The sequence below is a fragment of the Pteropus vampyrus genome, unplaced genomic scaffold, assembly GCF_000151845.1.
Source record: "Pteropus vampyrus isolate Shadow unplaced genomic scaffold, Pvam_2.0 Scaffold422, whole genome shotgun sequence".
NCBI lineage: Eukaryota > Metazoa > Chordata > Mammalia > Chiroptera > Pteropodidae > Pteropus > Pteropus vampyrus.
In genome coordinates, this window is record NW_011889203.1 from 734,231 (window position 1) to 742,254 (window position 8,024).

An 8,024-nucleotide genomic window follows, 5' to 3' on the forward strand; every position below is an offset into this window, starting at 1 on the left:
CAAATTTTTCTCAAATTAATTCTGAAGAAATACTGACTCTTTTAGCTCTGTTCCCCTCTCCTGCGTTTTGTTTCCATTGTCCCTCTTCACATTCATCTTCTCTTTTCCTTGGTGCCTTACTTTCCCTTCATTCTTCTTCCTCTTCCTTCTTATCTCTCCACCCCATCCTCTTTACTTATATCTCTTCTTTTTCTAAGCAGTCATAAAATGAAGTCTTTTTTTATATTAAAGCTTAATTTCTTCTAACATACACTGAACTAGTTCTACTTTTTGCAAATAAAATGCATTTATAATACTTCCTAAATCTTAAAAAAGCCTGTGTTTCCATTTTTAATCATTTCCTCTTTGAATCATACAAAGTTTTCCAAAGATACAAACATTTTATTAGAATACAAGTAATTAATCATTATATGTTTCATGGAAATACTCTATGGTTTTACACATTTAAAATTACTACTTAGAAAGAGATCATAAAGAGGCTCCTCGACTCCAGAAAGGCATTACTTTTAGAGAGTAATAAGCCCAAACTACAAAGTTTCCAAGCTACTTTATGAATAGAACAATAGTATATACTTTCCTTGGCACCAGATCACTACTTTTCTAATAAATTGTGAATAAAACCATCATTGGATGGAACGATTAGCATTTCACTTTCTACAGTCCTTTTCAGTAAGCAGGTGGATAGAAACACAGAGAAAAGAATTGATGGGAGCAGGAGACAAGAAATGATAGTTCCCCCAAGAAGAGAGAACAAATATTAAGTACGTCCTTAGGTGTGTTTAAGACTTACGTTTAATCGGCTTCCTCTTCTCAAGGCAGGGTCACACCTGCACAACTCACCATATTCCTAAGAGCTTAATAAGCACCTGGGTCCCATTTGATTTGAGCAGGATGGAGAAGAGAGTCCAATTCTAGGGAGAATGTCAGCAGGATCATGATGAGAGTGGCAGGCCCTACATATTATTATCCATAAGACATTTTAGACATTCTAAATGGAATTTCTCACATGATAGATGAAAATCCAGCGACCTCAATCATAGCAAATTCTCTGGAGGGACATAGTATAACTTTTTTCCACATACCACCCTCTGGGGTTAGATGAGAAATATCATTTACTCTTATAGCAGAAATCTACTTTAATTAACAGTCCATCTTCTTCAAACACTCTTTCCTTGGCTTCCACAACACCTTGTTCTCTTCATTTTTCTCTTACTATTTATGTTTTGTAAATAAATTATTTATCTTACATGAATTTTTATTTTATAAATCAGTGGTTGTTCATTAAAACAACTTTCCCCCATGTGATATTTGATGAACTTCATTTATAGTAAATTAACTTAAAGATACAGATGACAATGGGATAAATTAAATGAAGCTAGTACCGGGTTGAGGTTGTATAGAAGTCACTCAAGTTGATGCTGTCTGTATTGGGTCAGGGCTGATGAAAACTTAAATGTTTAAATATTTCAATGAAATAAAAATAGAAGTTTTATTTGAATTCTGCAAAATTTTGGTTGATATACTTCTTACTTCTTTAGGAAGTGGGAAAGGGTTTGAAGGGAAAACATTTAGGCAGAAAACATTGTAGTTTTATTTCTGACGCAAGCCTAAGAAAGTAAAATGCAAATGACTACAAAGGATTATAATCTGAATACCAGGTTTAGCATTTATCTGTTTGGATTTGATAAACATGAGCCAAGGAGCAATATTTCTACATGCTTTGGCCTGAGAGTGATTAAATTGGAGTACTCTGTGGTTTCTGAAATATGATTATTTTCTGGGTCTTTATCTGTGCCTGAAGAGGGCCAGGTTGCTGCTCCTTTTCTTGGTGATTTACTCAAATACTCTAAAATCTATCTAGACCTCTTTCTTGCTCCGTAATAAAAGCTGTTGCTCTAACACAAAATAACAGCTTTAAAAGATAGATATCATATGATAAAGGAAATGGAGATAGCATGAAGAGACATATTAGTTGGAGCAACTGTTAAATATTTGAGTGGTTGTAATTTAGAAGAGATATTCATAATCCAGCTAGCATTTATTATTTGGTTATTATGTGGCAGGCATTGTACTCAGTGCCTTCATACAGACTGCCCCATTTCAGTTCAAATCAACATTATTATACAGATATTATTAATTATATTATCAAATTATCCCTGTTTTTCCAAAAAGAGAGAGCCAGGCACAAAGCAATTCAGTAATTTTCCTAAGGACACATGGACACTAAGTGGGGTCAGGATTTGAACCCAGGTATTCTGACCACAGGACACTGACTTAAACACTCCAGTTTACTATTTCCTTTGTCTTGTATGCCTCTGCACAAGACAAGAAATGCCGATCAGTGGAAGTCGCAACAAGGCAGATGCAGGCTAAAAGAACTTTCTAAATGATGAGATCTATGCCAAGTAGAATCGATTGCTTTAGAAACGATTGACATTCCCTTGGTTGATGTTCAGTTCAAGATGAAAAGAAGGTTCATTAGAAATGTTGCAGTGAATGTTTTTACTTCAGGGCAAAGTTAAATTATTTTTAAAGCTCTTTTTCTTCTTGTCCTGGAGTCTATGATACTATGGAAAAAAATGTATGCGGATATGTCTATTTGTAACCTTGCCATCAAGAGTAGCTGTCTGTTAAGTGTCTTGCACAAAATACCCCCTTTGCTCACTTTGATCTAGTTCTCAACTTCTTCTACAGAGATCTATATTAGATTAACAGATGGAGTCTGAGCACGGAAGAGGCAAGATTATAAACTTCAACGCATGAAAAGAAAGTGGAGAAAGAGAAGACCAAATTCAAAGAAATAGAGAATGGATTAGCCTCTCCTCTTTTAAAATTAATAATTTAGAATTTCTTCTACATTTCTTAATTAAAGTCTGTATCTATGTACAGATGCTTCTTAGTACATAAATATTAGTTTTCAAAAAGCTTTTTGTTAGTTCCATTTGTTTTTAAGTTCAAAGTGACTAATTCAGGTTCAAGTCCAGAATATATTTTTATGAAATAGGCTAGTAAATATGTTCTTCAAATGCTTATAGTTTTGCATATCCCAACCCAACAATGTCTCTCTTTTGGGGGATCTTTTAATAAAATTAGTCAGTATTATACATTTTGTTGCTAAGAGTAATCTACATATATTACTTGAACCCATGATACTAGATACCAGTTATACTTGTGATGAAAATTTTGTCAGTGGTATTTTATCTGATAAGCCTTTAATTTCTCAAACTTCTATATGTCTCCTGAATTAATACTAGTGTTTTTCTGTGTGTGCTTGTATGAATTGTCATCACTTGCTAATTATTGGTTGCCTGGACACAGAATTTTTCACAAGTGAAATAATTCACTCCTTATCCTTTAGAAATATTCTTGCATTTGAAATACTCATCCTATATGTCTATACAATATTTTTCATTTTATCACTTTCATTTAAAATATATTTTTATCATAATCATATATCCTTTTTTGCTGACATTTTAAAGCCTCTCTCTCTTTTTTTTACTTTACTGGAAAAGATAGTGTATCAATCAGAATAATTTAGTTTACGTTGCAGTAACAAAAAATGTCAAAATCTCAATGGCTTAACATGACTAAAGTTTACTTGCTCATGTTGCATGTCTACTGTGGGTCAGTGGTGAAATTGTGGCCTGACCCATCAAACCATTCCTCGCTATCCTATGCCGGCTCCATTGCAATATGATGCTTCAGAGTTTTCCGCTTCAGAGGAAAAGGGGCAAGAGATGAACAGTGGCGATTAAATGCTTCCTCTTAAAATGACATGTGCTACTTCCCCTCACATTTTATTGGCCAAATCAAGGCACATTACCACTCTTAACTTTAAGGAGTTGGGAAAGCACAATCCTCTGTGTACTTAGAAGTAGAAAAGAACAATCAATTGGTAAACATTGGTAAAACACTAAGTTTTTACTTTTCTTAAACATGCTCAAATCTAAGCACCACCAATTAACTTAAAGATACAGATGACAATGGGATAAATTAAATGAAGCTAGTACCGGGTTGAGGTTGTATAGAAGTCACTCAAGTTGATGCTGTCTGTATTGGGTCAGGGCTGATGAAAACTTAAATGTTTAAATATTTCAATGAAATAAAAATAGAAGTTTTATTTGAATTCTGCAAAATTTTGGTTGATATACTTCTTACTTCTTTAGGAAGTGGGAAAGGGTTTGAAGGGAAAACATTTAGGCAGAAAACATTGTAGTTTTATTTCTGACGCAAGCCTAAGAAAGTAAAATGCAAATGACTACAAAGGATTATAATCTGAATACCAGGTTTAGCATTTATCTGTTTGGATTTGATAAACATGAGCCAAGGAGCAATATTTCTACATGCTTTGGCCTGAGAGTGATTAAATTGGAGTACTCTGTGGTTTCTGAAATATGATTATTTTCTGGGTCTTTATCTGTGCCTGAAGAGGGCCAGGTTGCTGCTCCTTTTCTTGGTGATTTACTCAAATACTCTAAAATCTATCTAGACCTCTTTCTTGCTCCGTAATAAAAGCTGTTGCTCTAACACAAAATAACAGCTTTAAAAGATAGATATCATATGATAAAGGAAATGGAGATAGCATGAAGAGACATATTAGTTGGAGCAACTGTTAAATATTTGAGTGGTTGTAATTTAGAAGAGATATTCATAATCCAGCTAGCATTTATTATTTGGTTATTATGTGGCAGGCATTGTACTCAGTGCCTTCATACAGACTGCCCCATTTCAGTTCAAATCAACATTATTATACAGATATTATTAATTATATTATCAAATTATCCCTGTTTTTCCAAAAAGAGAGAGCCAGGCACAAAGCAATTCAGTAATTTTCCTAAGGACACATGGACACTAAGTGGGGTCAGGATTTGAACCCAGGTATTCTGACCACAGGACACTGACTTAAACACTCCAGTTTACTATTTCCTTTGTCTTGTATGCCTCTGCACAAGACAAGAAATGCCGATCAGTGGAAGTCGCAACAAGGCAGATGCAGGCTAAAAGAACTTTCTAAATGATGAGATCTATGCCAAGTAGAATCGATTGCTTTAGAAACGATTGACATTCCCTTGGTTGATGTTCAGTTCAAGATGAAAAGAAGGTTCATTAGAAATGTTGCAGTGAATGTTTTTACTTCAGGGCAAAGTTAAATTATTTTTAAAGCTCTTTTTCTTCTTGTCCTGGAGTCTATGATACTATGGAAAAAAATGTATGCGGATATGTCTATTTGTAACCTTGCCATCAAGAGTAGCTGTCTGTTAAGTGTCTTGCACAAAATACCCCCTTTGCTCACTTTGATCTAGTTCTCAACTTCTTCTACAGAGATCTATATTAGATTAACAGATGGAGTCTGAGCACGGAAGAGGCAAGATTATAAACTTCAACGCATGAAAAGAAAGTGGAGAAAGAGAAGACCAAATTCAAAGAAATAGAGAATGGATTAGCCTCTCCTCTTTTAAAATTAATAATTTAGAATTTCTTCTACATTTCTTAATTAAAGTCTGTATCTATGTACAGATGCTTCTTAGTACATAAATATTAGTTTTCAAAAAGCTTTTTGTTAGTTCCATTTGTTTTTAAGTTCAAAGTGACTAATTCAGGTTCAAGTCCAGAATATATTTTTATGAAATAGGCTAGTAAATATGTTCTTCAAATGCTTATAGTTTTGCATATCCCAACCCAACAATGTCTCTCTTTTGGGGGATCTTTTAATAAAATTAGTCAGTATTATACATTTTGTTGCTAAGAGTAATCTACATATATTACTTGAACCCATGATACTAGATACCAGTTATACTTGTGATGAAAATTTTGTCAGTGGTATTTTATCTGATAAGCCTTTAATTTCTCAAACTGCTATATGTCTCCTGAATTAATACTAGTGTTTTTCTGTGTGTGCTTGTATGAATTGTCATCACTTGCTAATTATTGGTTGCCTGGACACAGAATTTTTCACAAGTGAAATAATTCACTCCTTATCCTTTAGAAATATTCTTGCATTTGAAATACTCATCCTATATGTCTATACAATATTTTTCATTTTATCACTTTCATTTAAAATATATTTTTATCATAATCATATATCCTTTTTTGCTGACATTTTAAAGCCTCTCTCTCTTTTTTTTACTTTACTGGAAAAGATAGTGTATCAATCAGAATAATTTAGTTTACGTTGCAGTAACAAAAAATGTCAAAATCTCAATGGCTTAACATGACTAAAGTTTAGTTGCTCATGTTGCATGTCTACTGTGGGTCAGTGGTGAAATTGTGGCCTGACCCATCAAACCATTCCTCGCTATCCTATGCCGGCTCCATTGCAATATGATGCTTCAGAGTTTTCAGCTTCAGAGGAAAAGGGGCAAGAGATGAACAGTGGCGATTAAATGCTTCCTCTTAAAATGACATGTGCTACTTCCCCTCACATTTTATTGGCCAAATCAAGGCACATTACCACTCTTAACTTTAAGGAGTTGGGAAAGCACAATCCTCTGTGTACTTAGAAGTAGAAAAGAACAATCAATTGGTAAACATTGGTAAAACACTAAGTTTTTACTTTTCTTAAACATGCTCAAATCTAAGCACCACCACATAACACATGCCTTAGCAGGTTATTATGCAAGGCTAAGGCTGAGACTAAAATGACCATATTTGAAATCTACTGATGGTGGCCAGAGGTGATGTACATTGCTCTAGATGGAAACTTTGTGTGTATTTGTAAGGGTATTATAGTTGAAAATACATTGATTTAGTAACTCAAGGCTGGCATGGACTCATATTCTCTGAACTTCAGTGGTTTCCTATGATACAGACTTATTTTGTGAGAGCTGGCCAGTGGGTCAGCAATATCTCAAAAGCACTTCTGAGCTGCTTGTTGGGTGCTAAAAACTATGAATCAAGGCCTACTTTATAAAGGTGATAGGGAAGCAATAAAGAAAATATTACTGATTTTACTAAAACAGTACATATAGTTGGCCCTCTGTATCTGTGGATTTCACATTCGCAGATTCAACCAAACATGGATAGAAAATATTTGGAAGATAAAAGAAACCTCAGGACATTCTAAAAAGCAAAACTTTGAATGTGCCACTTGCCAAGCACCTATGCTGAATCCACATGAATGAAGCAATGTGTAGGCACACCCTGCTGAAGACTAAATGTAAATGCAGGTCACATGTAAATGCTATGCCATTTTAAGTAAGGAACTTGAGCATCCTAGGATTTTGGTGTCCTGGGGGGTCCTGGAACCAATCCCCTGTGGATACTGAGGAATCATCATATTTTAAAAAGGCATTAGCCCAGTGGCAGAAGATAAAATTTTGGTCATGGTCTCCACATAACAAATTCAGAAATGACCTCATTACATTTTATTAATTTAAAATGAATAATCTTTCAAATTACTATTTAGGGGTAGATGAAAGTGGTGTTTATAGAGCCTTCAAGGTCTCTGAAAACTTCCTCTAAATGTGTTTATTTTAGAAGTGCTTAAACTTAGACATCAGTCATGGCCCTGTATCTTTTTCCTAAGAATTCAGACCCTCTCTTAATATAATATAAAACCTCTGACTTGCTGAAGATTCTTAAAAGTTAACAAGTGTGAAAGTGACCACCCTTAGAAAGAAGTTACCTTACTTTCATTTCTGCAGAAATTTGAATATTGCTCATGAATTCCTTAAACAACCACAAGGATGGTCAATTAATATCAACCTCTTCTTCCTCCCTTTTTTTTCTCACTTGCTCTCTCTTGCTCTCTTTCTCTTACTTCTGTCTCTTTCTTTTGGGCTATCTCACTTTTTTATTTCTCTTACTTTTTATCTTTTCTTTCATAGTTTGAATTAATAAGAGACAAAAAGTTTTTTTCTGAAATATTTTGCTTAGCAGCCTACTTCCTAATCTCACATTATTTGACTAATATTCTCTTAGACAATGATTTAAGAATTACAGAAGTATATAGAAGGTATTCAAACTAAGTTGCTGCTGTCTTTAATTAGATGATGATTAAGTGTGTTGATAATTTGAAAAAAAAT